At 42.9% G+C, this 17,463-nt stretch overlaps 1 long non-coding RNA gene across 1 annotated transcript; it reads left to right on the forward strand.

The window, feature by feature from the left end:
• Positions 1-13,223: 13,223 nt before the first annotated feature.
• LOC125110231 (uncharacterized) lies at positions 13,224-15,288 on the forward strand. The gene is made up of 3 exons (XR_007130530.1): positions 13,224-13,409; positions 13,499-13,647; positions 14,815-15,288. It is a non-coding gene; the product is annotated as an uncharacterized LOC125110231 (long non-coding RNA).
• The last annotated feature ends 2,175 nt before the right edge of the window (positions 15,289-17,463 follow it).

Consider the following 17,463-nt stretch of genomic DNA (forward strand, 5'->3'; position numbering starts at 1 on the left):
TTTCCAATGGGGTGGCGACTTCCTCCCTACTCTCAGAACACACCCCTTCCCAAAAATACGCCCTCCTGGGCAAGCAGCACAAAGGGAGCAGACCCAGCTCTCGGCGTCAGCAAATGCCCACATCCCTTCCTTTTCCTTTTACACCCAGTGGCCTGGGAATGGCACATGAGCTAGGGGAATCTGCACCACCGATCTTTGTGGCCCCATCAGGCCTTCAAATGGCCTTGCTCTCATCTCACCCTCCTGGGCCATCTTCCAAGCCAACTGCCAGAAGTGATTGTCCTGAAAGGCAAATCAGATCATTTCATTCCATCTGCTTAAGCACTTGCCATGGCCTCTTGGCCCACCGTGAGGGTTCCCAAGCTCCAGGCTGAGGTCTACGCATGGTTGGCTATAAAGAATCGTTGTATTCAGATGTACATTCTAGAGTTTGGAATGGAACCTGGGAATCTGGATATGTAGCCTGAATTCTTCAGGTTGTAAGTGACAGGAACCCCTCTCAAGGGGTTAAAAAACAGAGTCCATTATGTCTTCTGACTGGGAAGTTCAGGGGGTAAAACGATCTTAGCTGTTATCTGTGGGCTCTTAATTTATGGAGGTGACTGAATGATGACATGGAGAGGTCAATACCATTGAAAGACTAATGTTAATTAATTAATTAGTTAATTTCTGGAGAGGAGGGGTTTGCCATGCCACCCAGGGCCATATAGGGAAGCACCATGTGACAGAAGAGAGAAGAGGGTGGGATGGTGGGGGAGGCATAGACTGCAGCCGTGACTGGGATTTCTGCAAGAAAGGCAAGGCAGTTTAAGACTGGCTATTTTGAATAAACCGGGTGGCCTTTGGGGCATAGCAACTGCTCCTAGTTGTCTGATACCTGGCCCTGGGGTTGACTGAGGGCAGGGGACATAATGTCTTGGTATGCGAGTTAGCTGAAGGACGTGATTTCAGAGTATGGACGCTGGATCTCAAGGGAGATTGTGAACCACTTCAGCTGTTAGGTCAGGTGCCGAATAGACCAATACAGAATCTAAGAAGACACAATTAGAACAACAAGTGGCTTCAGTGGACATGGCCTTAGGGTTGTGCTCTCAGTAAAGCAGCCTTGAGCTACTTGTGCTCCTGGCCACTTTCAGTGTGACTAGCCGGAACAGAAATGTGATGAAAGTGCGAGATATATACTGACTTTCAAAGACAGCATAATAAAGAGAAAACTTGAACGACACGGTGATGACCATGTATGTTGCTCAGTGCTCGCCACCTTGGGCCTGGTTGCCATCTGTCACCACGCAACATTGTTACAATATTACTGACTGTATTTCCTATGCTGAAAAAACAAAACAAAACAAAAACAAAACAAAACAACCCAAAATACTGGATTAAATAAAATATAGCATGGAAATCCATTTCATCTGTTTCCTCTTAATGCAGACGCTAGAGATGACAGAAATTTAAACTTGCCTATGCAGCTTGCGTTTGTGGTTCACATTCTGTTTCTGTTGGACAGCACTGGTCCATATAACAAATGTTCTCTTTTCTCTTTATGGACTCTTCTTCTTTAAAATATATTTGATGTTCATTTGCTCCTACTACAGACTGTCTTTTTCTGTGTGCCTGTGGAAATGGCGGCTAGTGTTTCCAGGCTTATAGAATTCCAGCTTCTCAAAGCCATTGAAAAGGGCGGTTCTTTTTCCTGTTGTTCAGACATCAATCTTAGGGAAAGACATTCATTGGCTCTGCTGACGTCACAGTCCACCCCTTGGACAAATCACTATTGACGGGAATACCAGTTCCTGTGGCTATTCATGAACTGTGTGTCCATCCAAGTGGAGAGGAACATCCATATGGCATGGGAGGGGGCAGGACCCCCAGGGGATGAAAGTAACTCACGGTTGCTATTTGCAATTTCACGACGCTTCCTGGGTGATTCTGTCGCGCAGTATAGTTTGTAACATGCCAAACTCTGGAGGTAAAATCTAATTGTCTTAGTGTGCTTTGGTGTGGCATATTAGGCGTGTACTCTGGTCTCATCCTAACTTTTTAAATCTCATGTCCGTTCCTTTCTTCCCTCCTGCTGCTGTATGCCAACATTGTATTCTTTGGATATTTAAAATTTCTTGCAGCTCCCTGAACACTCCATGCTGAAAAAAATTTTCTATAGGAAATGTCAAACACACATAAAAGCAGAGAGGATAGTATAATGACCCGACTGTATACTATGATGCAACTTCAACAATTATCAATGAATGACCAATACTGTTCCATTCATGGCCCCAATACTCTTCCTTATGGATTAGTTAGAAGCAAACTTCCAACATCGTTTAATTCCATCTGTAAGTATTTAAATAGGTATATGTATGAACTAAGGATCTTTAAAAAAAGATAATCACAATACCATTATGACTCTAAAAAACACAATATATCTTACTATCATCAAATAACCAGTAGGTGTTCAAATTCCTTTGGATTGTTAGAGCTGGTTTCTCTAGCTGGTATCCAAACAAGGTTGCTGGTATGTGCTTACATTTCTTTTAACCCATAGGCTCCCACCCTCTTTTTCTTTTTCTTTTTTTTTTTTTTAAGATTTTTATTTATTTATTTGACAGAGATCACAAGTAGGCAGAGGGCAGACAGAGAGAGAAGGAGGGGAAGCAGACTCCCTGTTGAGCAGAGAGCCCGATGCGGGGCTCGATCCCAGGACCCTGAGATCATGACCTGAGCTGAAGGCAGAGACTTTAAACCACTGAGCCACCCAGGCACCCCCCACCCTCTTTTTCTAATCTTGCAATTTATTTATTGAAGAAACTGAATCTTTTGTAGTTTCCACATATTAGATTTTGATGGCAACCTTATTGTATTGTTTAGCATGTTTGTTCAACATAGAATTATCATTTGACCCTGCAATTCTCTTCCAAGGTATAGTGTCAAAGCGGGTGAAAACCGATGTTCAAACAAACATTTGCATGTAAAAGTTCATTGTAGCATTAGTCACAGTAACTGAAAGGTGGAAACAACCCAAATGTCCATCAAATAGTAAATGAATAAGCAAAACATGGCATATCTGTATAATGGAATATTATCCAGCTATAAAAAGGAATCAAATATGGATGTCTGGTACAGCCTAATTGAATCTTGAAAATGTGCTAAGTTAAATAAGCCAGACATAAAGGCCACATATTGCATGATTTTCCTCTTTATGTGAAATACGCAGAATAGGCAAATTCATAGGGACAGAAAGCAGGTTAGTGGTTGCCATGGGCTGGAGGAGGGGGGAATGAGGAGCCACTGCTGAATGGGTATGGGGTTTCATTTTGGGGAGATGAAGATGTTCTGGGTCTAGATAGTGGTGATGGTTGCACAACATTGTGAATGCACTAAATGCCCCTGAATTATACACTTTAACATTTTTGCTACAATATAAAAGGGCTTGATGTCTGGTTGTTTCTCTTTTAGCAGACATTGATGACATTGCCTAGATCTAGTATTTCATCAGGGGCTTAAGGTTACAAAACGGTGATATTCTAAATCTAGAATTCCTTCCTCATTTATTATCTGGGAGTACTTTTACCTGGTGAAAATTCCTTGTCAACCACTTGGTTTTCCTGAGGTACTGTGTGCACCCCCTCATGCCCATGCTTTCGCCTGTGTCAGTCTATCAGTCTGGGACACCTTTCTTTCTCCCTCCTCTCTGCCTAATTCCAAATCCAGCCAGATCCCTCAGGACCTAGCTGTTCCTACTGTGAAGTTCAACTCTCTTGATCATAGCCCTTATTGCCCTTTATTGTGATTTTTTCCCTTAGTCTCCTCTACTGACTTTCAGCTCAGTAGGTTCTGTCCCCTAGTCCAAAATTCAGCTCCAACAGAACAGTGGCTGCTCAGTTAACATTGGTGAGATGAAAGTGAGCTGGTCCATTGCAATGAGCAAAAGACAAGGGTTAGTTATCTACTCTATATGAGTATATGAGTTTTGTATTGCTGTGTAACTAATTACCACAAATCTAGAGGCTTAAAACAGCACACGGTCTGGAGTTTGGCATGGCTGGGCTGGGTCCTCTGCTCAGACCTACTGCTCATCGGGCAGTAATCAAGGTGGCAGCTGGGTGGCATTGTAATGGGCAAAGGCTCCAGCAGTGAAGAATTAATTTCCAGCATCATTCAGGTTGTTGGGAGAACTCATTTCCTTTTGGTTGTATGACTGAGGTCTCTGTTTTCTTGCTGGCTCTAAGCCAGCAGCCTCTCTTAGCTACGGGAGGTTGCTCACAATTCCCACAATTCCTTGCTGCATGACCTCTCTAAATGCCCTCTTGCAACATGGCTGCTTACCTCTTCCAAGCCAACAGTGGAGAGGGAATCTCTCTGGTGTGTGCTAGCAGGACGGAGCCTTATGTGTATAATTGTACCTCTCATCTCATTTGCCACATTCCATTGGTTATGAGCAAGTCAGATGTCCCACCCGTACCCACACAAGGTGGGAGCCCAGGGGACACCTCCTGGTCTGTCTTCCACGATTAGCCTTGACTTACTGAGAATCTGTTGTGGACCAGACACCGTATAGGCACTTTCCACTAATTCTTTCCCTTATTCCTCAAACTACTTCATATGAGATGAATATTGTGAGAGCTATTTTGTAGATCTGGAAAGTGACTCTCAGAGAAATGGGTGTTTGAGGTGTTCAAGGTCTCACAAACAATAATGGACAAATCTGAGACCCAGACCCGAGTTTAATCTTAAAGTCAGCTTCTATCCTTCAAACCTCACCTTTTAAATAGTTTGTTCCAGAAAACTCTTAAAAAGTTGTCCCCTCACTCCTCTTTCTCAGAGGCCACAACATACAGAGGAAATACACATTCTTTGCTCCTTACATTCATATTTTAGAGCACAGTCAGAATGAATTCTTCCTGCTAAGAGGGAATGTTCAGATGGGAGCTGGCCCTTCTAGGAAATGTTATGTTGCAGAATTAGGGCAGGCTGCCAAAGCACGCAATGAGACCTGATCTGGATTTTCTCAATGCCATTAGAAGAGTCATAATAATACCTCTAGTTACATAGTCAGTTATCAATTCCTCTCATTTTGTTCTCTGTGTCCCTGGGAGTTAACAAGGGCAGGGACTTCATATATTTAGTGTAGAGATTATTTGTACATACAAGTTTGTATTTTGGCTTCAAAACCTTAGTATATTATTGCATGAACATTTTCCCATATTATATCTTCACTCTAAATATGATTTTAAATGGCTACTTAATATTCAATTCAATGTATCTATCCTAGCTTACTAAAATGTTTCCCTAATTTTGGCTATTTAGGTTTCTTCTTGTTTTTCACTATAACAAAACACATAAGGATGAACACCTCTGATGGTTGAAATGTTCTTGTATATCTGTATGCACACATGCTTAGGAGAGAGCCCCAGAAAGGGGATGGCAGAGGACAGCCTTGAGGCTTTTGGTAACTATAGAGATGTGGTTATAATCCCCACTTTTCCAACGAGGACACAAACTTAGAGTGAGACTTGCCCAAGTTTAAAAGGCTCAGAAATGCACAGCTGAGTTTTGGATGCAAGTCTTCTGCCTGCCAGACTGATGTCCTTCCTTACAACTAGCTCCTCACAGTGCGGCCCCAGCCTGGCAGCACTGGGAAACACTGAAAGGATGTTAGAAATGCATGATCTCGGGGCCCACCCCAGACTTTGTGGATCTGAATCTGCATTTACCGTGATCCTGGGGTCCCTCTAGGCACACTGAAATTTGAGAAGGGGTTCTCACAATACATCCTCCCCTGTAATTCTGTGACGTGCTTTAAAATAAGGCAAAACACCATCAGCTTTGGTGTTACCAGTTTCCCTCAGCTTTGAGATGCCCCTTTCACATTTCCTTGTTTCAGGGCTGTGTGCAACGTGCCCACCTCATGAAGGGATTTGTGAATTCACTGTAAAAGAGCAGATTTTTAAACTTGTCTATGTATTCTCTCTGGGTATGGCCAAACCCTCCTGCTCAGGATTCCATGAATAGCATTTTGGAATAGTTTTCAGGAAGTATCGTGAAAGAGAATGTGTATGACACTAGGAATTCTGGTCCAGGTTCCACCATTAACAAGCTGTGTGACCTTAGAGAGCCATTGGGCTTCATTGAATTAGATACTTGATGAGAACATACTTAGCTCATCACAAGGCAATGGCGTATCTGTGGGGAGCCTATATTTAGACAGCATCCTCCTTGTGAGAGGAATGAAGGCATTTAGACCAGACGATCCTTGGGGCAGATATTCAGCGGACCACGTTCTCCTGAGGTAACCTACTTTAGGTCAGATTTCATCTGTGTTCTCCCCAGGGATATGACAGAGCGCTATGCGTCAAATCAGGATGGATACGAGTGAGAGCTGGAGTAATTGATCTTCCAAGTCCCTTCTAACTCTAAAAACTTATGATCTTCTACCATTTCAGCATGAAAAAAGAATCAGAATCCTAGCATGGGCTGGTCATTTTATGCAGCTACCTGCCACCAGGAAAGAGAGCAGCTCTTCTATTCTTTCAAGAATATGGACTTATTCCCAATCCGATTTCTGGGTTGAGAGTCTTTGTGTTGTGATTCAATTAATTTCACTTGCCTTAAGCACATGACGCAATCAGGGACCAGGCTTCGGGCTTCCCGATCACATGTAATTACTGAAGTCGCTGATCTCTGGTTTGTTTTCCTTTTTTTCTCTCCACACATTATCTTTCTTAGAGGAAGGAAGTTAAACGCTTTGTATAGTTCTCTCTGTTTTGCAACCACATTTCTCAAACTTAGAGCTGAACATTACTATGACTGAATAAGTGGCTCTGGTTCAGCCTCTTGGAAAACCAGACAGATAGTTAAAGGAATTTATACATCCGATGCAGAAGATTTAAAGAAATGGTCAGTGGTGGCCATTCACCCCAAACATCACAGTAAAGTCTCCAGAAAAAAGAAAACATATCTTTGAGACCAAAATCCAAAATTTTTCTTTTGTCTTAATGTCTTACATAATCTCTTTTCTTGTAATAAGTCAGATTATATAATCATTTCTTTTTTTTTTTTTTTTGACGGCATCTTTGATCTAAGATGCTGGGGGGTGTTATATTTATTATAAGGCCGGGGGTGTTAAATTGAGCTTTTTAATATTGAGAGGTCAGTATTTCTAAAACTCCCAGGTTCCAAAGAGCAAAAAAGAGAGAGAGAGAGAGAACAGTATTTCTATTACTTTCAACAGTAAAACATTTACGCAAGGGTCTATTACTTAATGCCCCTTATTTAGGCACTGGTTGAATTAACTGCTCATTCATTTCACAGGTATCCAGTAAAAGCTTACTACCTGTGAGGTGCACTTGAGGTCCCAGGTGAGAGACATGGTGCTTGCCGGTGCTAGGGAAAGTGTAAGCACAGGAACTATGGAGATATTGAGGGAAGACAATGCTTCCTAAAGGGTTGAAGAAAACTGTCTAGAAGAGATGTCCCTTGGGCAGAGGAGGAGATAGCCAGGGGGGTTGAAGTACATTTCAAGTAGAAGAAACAGCAAATGGGGAAGAAGAGCAAATGCAAAGGCACAGAGGCAATTGAGAACAGTAGCAAAGAATTAAGCATAATCAGGGGCACCTGGGTGGCACAGTCAGTTAAGCGTCGATTCCAGGTTTCAGCTTAGGTCATGATCTCAGGGTCCTGGGTTTGAGCCCTGAGTTGGGTTCCATGCTCAGCGTGGAGTCTGCTTGAGATTCTCTCTCTCTCCCTCTCCCTCTGCCCCTCCCGCTCATCCTGTCTCCCTCTAAAATAAACAAATAAAATCTTAAAAAAAGATTAAGCATGACTGGATGATGATAGGTATGAGGAAGAGTGGGGAAGATGCAGGAGTGTGTGGCAGATATACAATGTAGCACTGGCTGAGCTAAATCAGACCGACTAAGCCAAAGCCTCCATTGTATAAAGACCCCAGAGAGTGCAGTTACTTTACAGGCACTTTAGAAATGGTACCTGTTAGGAGTGAAATTCAGTTTGGAGAAGGCCCTATATTGAGAAACCCATTGGCATCAGCCCAGAGTAGAGACTGTATTTTCCTTTGGCTTGGGCATGGTCTCCCCACCCGCTTCGAGTGGTAAGTGCTTCATTTTTCTTTGGAAGAAAATAGTCTCAGCACAGGCGGTGTTTGATGCTGTGCTCATTTGATCTGGTTGATTCAGGAAACAGATGCATCCTTTCGGTCTCAGCACAAATTGTTGGGGTTTCTTTTTTCTGGTTTCACCAAAGCCAGATCTATGTCTCTATCAGCACAGAGGAAAAAAGTAATTACTGAAGTATTAGTGTGATTATTATTTCCTGATACGAATTGCTGCATTCCTTACTTGTATCTGGTCCTCTCCCTGGGCTGGAGCTAGAAAATTTAAAAAACAAACTCTTCTTGGACAAAGCCTGTATTGATTATTTTTTAATCCTGTCTGTGTTGGAGAACTCTGAGAATTTAATGAAAGAGAAAAACCCTCTCCTTGAAGAATTCACATTTTCTCACACCTACAAAATGGAACATAATTTCAAGAGATTCACAAACCTCTTGAAGCCCCTGAGGACCCTTGAGGAATCTGTACATCGTGGTCAAGAACCTTGGTCTAGGGGCGCCTGGGTGGCTCAGTGGGTTGGGGCCTCTGCCTTCAGCTCGGGTGATGATCCCAGGGTCCTGGGATCGAGCCCCTCATCGGGCTCTCTGCTCAGCAGGAGGCCTGCTTCCTCCTCTCTCTGACTGCCTCTCTGCCTACTTGTAATCTCTGTCAAATAAATAAATAAAATCTTTGGAAAAAAAAAAGAACCTTGGTCTATACAGTTAAAAACGAAATGGAAGAACTGCTTGCTGAAATTGGACAGTGACAGTTGTCTACTAATTCTGGCAGTACTTCTTGGGAGGTCGGAATAAACTTGAATTGCATTTGCCATACAGTTGCTCGAGTCTCTGCTAATACATTGATTCAGTGGGGGGACCTCAGCCTTCCCAATGCCCCCAACTCCATGCCATCCTGAACACCAGGGAAGGTTCCAGAGAGAGGAGGAAGAGGAGCCGGAAATCATTTGAGACTTTTTATATTCTGAAGTTAAGTCCCTGGCCCTGGAGTTAGAAGAAGACCTGAGTTTTAATATTATCTCTACTTCTCACTTGTGTAATCTTGTCCAGTGATTAAAATTTTTCCAGTATCCACTTCCTCATCTGTAAAATGGGGATAATTTTTTTAAGGATTTTATTTATTCATTTGACAGAGATCACAAGCAGGCAGAGAAGCAGGCAGAGAGAGGAGGAAGCAGGCTCCCTGCTGAGCAGAGAGCCCAATGTGAGGCTCGATCCCAGGACCATGGGATCATGACCTGAGCTGAAGGCAGAGGCTTTAACCCACCGAGCCACCCAGGCGAATGGGGATAATTTTAATACCCACTTCTCAGGGCTGTTGTGAGATATGAGTGTGAAAGTATTTGTCAGACATCTGGCTCATAGATGATGCCTGATAAATGTTAACTGAATTTCAGTTCTCTGAGAGCAGAGTAAAACCTTTTAGAGAACCTCAGTCTTGCAAAAATTAGGGCGGGGGGCCTCCAGTTTCTAATTACAGCATGTAAGGAGCTTAGAAATTGCCCCTCAGTCCTAACAAGTAAAAAGCTAAACAAACTGAGAAATCAACAACTTTTCTTAGCTCTGTCAATGAAACGAGGTCACAGAGCAAACGGCTATTTCCAGAACTGGGATAACAGACAGGTGGATACAGAGAATCACAACTTACAGGAGCAGAGACTGCCCTGGGAAGCAGGTCCACCCAGGGGAGAAACACCTGAGCTGTAACAGACCGATTACTAGAGGCGCAGGGTGGTCAACTCTGAGAGTTAAAAACTCCAGGGGACCCATTCGTGGGGCTGGAGGGTGCTGTTTTTGTGAGTTTTCCCTTTGGGGGCTCTAGCAGATCCCCACAGTAGGTATTGGAGAAAAACACTCCTACTTTTGGCAGGTGGAGGGAGGAAAGGAGCCATTTTGAAATATGTCAGAGCATTCTGTGGTTCTTAACAGTCCTTAACTTACCAGAACTTAACTCACTGGGTTTTATTTACTTATTTTTTTTTAAGATTATTTATTTATTTATTTATTTGATGCAGAGAGAGAGATCACAAGTAGGGTGAGAGGCAGGCAGGGCGGTGGGGGAAGCAGTCTCTCCTCTGAGCAGAGAGCTGCATGTGGGGCTCGATCCCAGGACTCCAAGACCATTACCTGAGCTGAAGGCAGAGGCTTAACCCTACTGAACCACCCAGGTACACCAACCCACTGGGGTTTTATCAGCGCCTAACCTGCCTGGGGGAAGGGAAGTATAAAATTCTAGCCCGTCCAGCTATCCTGTTCCACCTAAGGTGGGGGAAGGAGCTGAGAAGCACTGGGGAAGCTCACAGTCCAGGGGCACCTGCTCACCCACAGACTGAGACCTAACGGTAGCACACAGACCATATCTCTGACACCTACACCTTACCGCCACCGTCTACTAAAGGCCTGTTCATTGCAGTTCCTTTTATACAGTGCAGCATGCCTGCCTTTCGACAACAACAAAAATTACAAGCATACTAAACAGGCAAAAAACACAGTTTGAAGAGACCGAACAAGCGTCAGAAGCAGATATGGTAGGAATGTTGGAATTATCAGACCAGGGATTTTTAAAAGCTATGATTGATATGCCAAGGGCTTTAATGGAAAAACTATACAACATGCAAGAACAGACAGATAATGTAAACAGAAATAAAAATTCTAAGAATGAAATGAAGTGCCAGCCATAAAGAAAACACTGTAACAGCAATGAAGAATGTCTCTGATGGGCTCATTAGTACACAGGACATGGCTGAGGAAAAAAACCTCAGAGCCTGAGGATATGACAGTAGAAACTCCCAAAACTGAAAAGCAGAGACCCAAAAAAAACCGGGAAAAACAAAAACAAAAACAAAAAACCAAAAACCCAGAATAGAATATTCGAGAACTGTGGGACAATTACAAAAGGTTTAACTTACATGTAATGGGAATATTAGAAGGAACATAGAAAAAGGAACAGAAGCACTGTTTACAGCAATGATGATTGAGAATTTCCCTAAATTCATGTCAGACCCCAAATCCCAGGAAGCTCAGAGAACAGAAAACAGGCTAAATGACCAAAAGAATTACACCTAGCTATGTGATATTCAAACATCAGAAAATCAAAGATAAAGAAAAAATCTTGAAAGAAGTCAGAAGGGAAACAAAACAAAACTCTTATTTATAAGAGGAACAAAGGTAAAAACTATGTCTGAATTCTCAGAATCCATGCAAGCAAGAAGAGTGAAGTATTTAAACTGTTGAGAGAGGGGCGCCTGCGTGGTTCAGTTGGTTAAGTGACTGCTCTTGGTTTCAGCTCAGGTCAGGATCTCAGGATCCAGGGATATAGGTGAACTCAGCAACACCATCAATCAAATGGATATAACTGATATCTGTAGACTGCTTCACCCAACCATAGATAGCATGTTCTTCTCAAGCTCACACAGAACACTCACCAAAATAGACCACATTCCGGGTCATAAAACACAACAAATTCAACAGAATGCAAATCACACAATGTCTACTTGCAGACTATAACACACTTCTAAATAACAAAGAAATCTCAAGAGAAATTAAAAAATATTTTGAGCTAAATGAAAATAAGACCTCAACTTATCAAAATTTGCGGGATGCAGAGAAAGCGGTGTTTAGAGGAAAATTTATAGCATTGAATGCCTATGTTAGAAAAGAAGAAAGATCTAAAATCGATAAAGAGCAGTCTCACAAAGATACACAGATGGCAAGTAAGCATTCGAAAAGATACTTAGTAACATATGCCATTAGGGAACTATAAATTAAAATAACAATGAGGTACTACCACACGCCTATTAGAAGGACCAAAATCCCCAACAGACAGCAGCCAGTTTGCATTTTCTTACAAAGCTAAACATACTTTTTTACTGTAGGATCCGCAGTCTTGCTCCACAGTGTTTACCCAAATGAACTGAAGACTTAAGTCCACACTAGAACCTGCCCATGGATGTTTCTTTTTTTCTTTTTTCTTTTTTTTAAAGATTTTATTTATTTATTTGACAGAGATCACAAGTAGGCAGAGAGGCAGGCAGAGAGAGAGGAAGAAGCAGGCTCCCTGCTGAGCAGAGAGCCCGATGTGGGGGTTCGATTGGGATCATGACCTGAGCCGAAAGCAGAGGCTTTAACCCACTGAGCCACCCAGGCGCCCCGCCCCATGGATGTTTCTAATCGCTTTTTCATAATAGTCAGAACGTGGAAGCAACCAAGATGTCCTTCAGTAGGTGAATGGGTCAATCAGCTATGGTGAATTTAGACAACGGAATGTTTCACTTCTAAAAAGAGATGAGCCATCAAGCTGTGACAAGACAAGGAGGGGATTTAAATGCACATTACTAGGTAAAAGAAGTCAACCTGAAAAGGCTACCTACTGTATGATTCCAATGCCATGACATTCTGGAAAAGGCAAAACTTCGGAGACAGTAAAAAGATGAAGGATTGTTAGGGGTTAGTGGGGAGGGGGATAAATAGGCAGAACACAAAGAATTTTTAAGGTTACAACTATTCTGCACAGTCCCGCAATGGCGGATACATGTCACTATAGATCTAGATGTCCATACTCCGACAGTGCAACACCAAGAGTGAGCCCAAAGGAAAGTATGGACTTTGGGCGATGATGGGTCGATGTTGGTTCATGGATTGTAGCAAATGTACTGCAATGCTGGGGGATGTTGATAATGGAGGAAGTTATGCTTGTGTGACAACAGGGGTATATGGGAACTCTGTACTTTCCATTCAATTGTGCTGTAAACCTAAAACTGCTCTAGGAAGTTGAAGTTATTGATTAAAAAGGCAAAAAAAAAAAATCGTGGTACAGCTCTATTTCCACAAGTAATTTAAACTAGGAACAATATGTAATACATAAACCTGAGGGGAAATATTTTTTCCTACGATGGCATCAGAGCTTTTTAAAAAAAACACACTCTTCCTCTCTTATTTTGCGTGTGCGTGCGCGCGCAGTGTGTGCCTGCCTGGCTGGCTGGTGTCCTAGGAACATGCTTCATCTTCCAACTGGGTAGCCAGCACTGAATTTCCCGATCACACGTGTCATAACAAAGGTCATAACCAAGGAAGTCAGGTGAGAAGAGTCCTTTGGCGGTGGCATCATAGTCGGGTTCATAGGCACTAGAACAGGGTCCTCATCAGGATTCCTGCCCATAGGGGTATTTTCTTGGCCAGGCTGCACCTTCTCTCTCCCTGCATCCTTGTAGCTGCTGTGTCACTGGATAGAAAGTTCTTATGCATCCCACGTAGCTAGCCCATTGGAGGGATGGGTCACTGAATGCCTCAGGTGCTTTTCTCTTTCTAAAGCAGAACTGAGATTTCACCTGAGCAGTCAGTTCTAGTGACCACAGAACTTTCATTTCCCTTTTATTGTAGGGAGAAAGTTCTGAACACTACGATTTCACCACGAGAAGCTGGGTGCTGGGTGGGGCTTGGTTCACACCTGTGGTTCCTAACCAGCAGACCACTGGAATCGTCTGAGGGGAACTTAGTCCTCGGCTGATGCTTAGCCTCCACCCAGACCGGTGAGCGTGGAGGGTAATTTCTCATTTTTTTTTTTTTTAAATGTAATCTCTACGCCCCGTGTATGGCTCCAACTCATAACCCTGAGATCAAGTGTCACAAGCTCTACCAACGGAGACAGGCAGGTGCCCCTCATTTTTATTTTATTTTATTTTATTTTATTTTTAAGATTTTATTTATTTATTTGAGAGAGAGAGAGCACACGTGAGCAGGGGGAGGGGCAAAAGGAGAGAGAGAAAGAGAATCTCAAGCAGACTCTGTACTGAGCACAAAGCCCAACCTGGGGCTCCATCTCATGACCCCGAGATCACGACCTCAGCTAAAATCAAGAGTCAGATGCTTAATTTACCGAGCCACCAAGGCGCTCCTTATTATTAGTTTTAAATCACTGCTTTTATTTCTTCTGGTTTTATTGAGATATAACTGATATACAGCACTGGATTCAAGTTTACAGCATAATGATCTGACTTACCTATTAATTGAAATGATTACCACAATAAGTTTAGGTAACAACTCTTATCTCATATAGATACAAATATATACATATATATACATATATATTCTCCCTTGTGATGAGGACTCTTGGGATTTGCCCCCTTAACTTTCGTATATAGCGTACAGCAGTGTTAACTATGGTCATCCTGTTGTACGTTACATCCCCGATACTTATTTATCTTATAACTACAAGTTTGTGCCTTTTGACCACCTTCATCTTGTCTCCCCTCCCCCATCCCCCATAACCTCATTTCTTTTTCTATGAGTTTGGTTTTTTCCTTTTCTTTAGGTTCCACGTATAAGTGGGATCATTCAGTATTTGTTTATCTTTGTCTGACTTATTTCATTTAGCATAATGTTGCAAGCAGCATGATTTCCTCATTTAAAAAAAAGATTTATTTATTTATTTTCAAAGATTTTATGTATTTATTTGAGAGAGAGAGAGTGAGTGCACAAGCAGGGGGAGTAGCAGAGGGAGAGGGAGAAGCAGGCTCCCGGCTGAGCAGAGAGCCAATGTGGGGCTCAACCCCAGGACCCTGGGATCATGACCTGAGCTGAAGGCAGATGATTAATGACAGCCACTCAGGGGAGCCCCCCCCCCCTGTCCGCCAGCCGCCATGTCTAAGATTTTAAAATAAGCTCTTCTCTGGGCTGATCTTTCTCTCTTTTTGCAGGAGGGAGTGCAGAAGAGGGGGAAATTGAAGAAGTTCCTCCTCATTGGCCTCCATGGATCTGAGATGTACAAATAACGTGGGACAAGATGGTAGGAAGTAAAACGTTCTTAACTATGGGCCAAACTCGGGGATGTTGTTAGGAAAGACCAGCGCCCACTTTTGGCACATCTTTATTGATGAGAATGATCTGAATGAGGCACTGGGACCTCTGGACGTCAAAAGAAGCTCAGATTTTTTTTTTTTTTTTGTATTTCTTGATAAATGGAAATACAAAGAAGGCCTAAAGCAGTGTGATACAAGTGTGGCATATTTAAAATGTTTGGATTTAATAAATGAATATTTTTACCCCAAAAAGGAAAATTAGATTTATAATGTTATTCACAGATTATGATGAAGTTCTAAAGCTGATTCAAAGTAGACTCTATGTGACATGGTCCGGTATTGGCTGCCATCCTCCAGCACTGCCCAGGGACTCCAGGGGTAAGGTTTGTTTTTTTTTTTTTTTAAAGATTTTATTTATTTATTTGACAGAGAGAGAGATCACAAGTAGGCAGAGAGGCAGACAGAGAGAGAGGAGGAAGCAGGCTCCCTGCTGAGCAGAGAGCCCAATATGGGGCTCAATCCCAGGACCCTGAGATCATGATCTGAGCCGAAGGCAGAGGCTTAACTCACTGAGCCACCCAGGTGCCCCACGGGTAAGTTCTTTTTTAGATGATGTCGAAAGTCTGAGTATGAGGTCTTTGTCACTGTGAATTTAATCGACAAATTGAGTTAAATGTCTCCCTTTTCCTCCCCGAAACCATATCAAGTCTCAGATATGATCAGAGAGCACTGTTGACTCCATAAGTGGGACGACTCCCTGATGCTCAGATCTCTTCCTTAGAAGTTGTGGGACTTTGGAGAAAACACATAACTTTCCTCCTCTCAGCCTCCTTATTTGTAGTGTGGAGATTGTCAAACCACTCTGCCTACTCCAGGATGATTATGACACTCGGATGGACTGTAATGCATCAACAGAAAGAAGCTCTCGTTGGTACTATACTAGAATTGCAGAGACACCGTAGGAGTTAAACACTGAAGCTCTTTAGTGGGAGAGATGGTGCTTAGTCACCATCAAACGTTAGCACCTGCCCCGTGTTGGCGCTCAGAATAAATGTATTGACTTTACAAATGACATACATAAACTATTTCCTTCTTTCAAATCAGCGTGGTGTTATTTGAATAGACTGGAGCAGTAGAAGCCCACAGTTTAACAGTGACTTGAAAAATGGAACATGAGCCACTTAATTTTTGGAATTTAGCTGCATTTGGGGAGTGTTTCTGGAGCAACTTGCCTAAACAGCTTTGGACTTGCAGAAAAGACTCCCATCAGGATATTACATACACATTTCCAGCTCCGCTCAGATATATTGGAAGTGTTCCATAATGGAGGGAGGGTTTTCCCTCAGGCCTTTAAAAATTTCTCATCAGTAATATCCTCATCGCAAGAGAATCCTAAGCCATCTGACTGAGTACCCCTGGGACAGTCACTTGTTTCAACACTGATCTCGTGGTTGGACGTGACCGTGTGCACAGACTCCCCAGACTCACGATACCAGCTTGTTAAGCAAGTCAAGGGTTTCTTTGGTGTTTTACAGATGTGTCATTGCCCAAAGAGACTAAAGATAACAGTCTATTATGAGTACTACCGATGCCAATAAAAAGAAAATGAAGCCAAAACTTAGTTTCATTATATCCTAAGTCAGATGCAATAGTCTCGTTTGTCTTTCTATTTTGGAGGCAGCATTGAACAGTGGAAAGAACAGGGCTTTGGAGCCAGCCAGACCCGAGTTAAAATCATGATGACAGCATGTTAGAGAACAGTCGCCTTGTGTGGTTGACTTACTCTCAGTTGTACATCTTGAGGTTGTCGTGAGAGTAAGACAAGTCCGTGGAAATGAAGGTACCTAGCACAGTGCTGCTGGCACCTACTCTTGGGTGAGAGTGGAGGAAACTTCTAAGAGATGGGGGTTGTTGGGGGCTGAGGGGCGTCCCCCGCAGGAATCCCCTACAGTGGGCTTCTTTCAGGGCTTTGCAGTTTTTTTTAAAAAATATTTTATTTATTTATTAAAGATTTTTATTTTATTTGACAGAGATCACAAGTAGGCAGAAAGTCAGGCAGAGAGAGAGGGGGAAGTAGGCTCCCCACTGAGCAGGGAGCCCGATGTGGGGCTCGATCCCAGGACCCTGAGATCATGACCTGAGCTGAAGGCAGAGGCTTAACCCACTGAGCCACGCAGGTGCCCAGGGCTTTGCATTTTGCTCATCGTATTCAGGGTCAATGAGACCTCTCTTGGCTGACAGAAGATGATCAGGGTGGGGTGGGCGTGGTGGGGAGGGGGGATGTTCTTAGGCAAACTTGAAAGAATGACCAAAGACTAGTGGGCAGGAAGAGAGGTGTGGGTGACCAGACTGTGCCAGGGAAAGGAGCCACCACCAGTGATCAATGATCCCTTTATTCATTCTCTAGTAACGTTCCCCTCCATTAGCTTCTATGATAAGGATTTGTCTTCAGTGAATGTAATGCAGTTGCTTTTGTAGCAATTTGAGAATATGGTGTACCCGTTGGGAGAGTTGGCTTTAGGATTAGGTTACCTATTAGGCAGGTTA

The sequence above is a fragment of the Lutra lutra genome, chromosome 10 (genome assembly GCF_902655055.1).
Source record: "Lutra lutra chromosome 10, mLutLut1.2, whole genome shotgun sequence".
In the NCBI taxonomy this organism is placed as follows: Eukaryota; Metazoa; Chordata; class Mammalia; order Carnivora; family Mustelidae; genus Lutra; species Lutra lutra.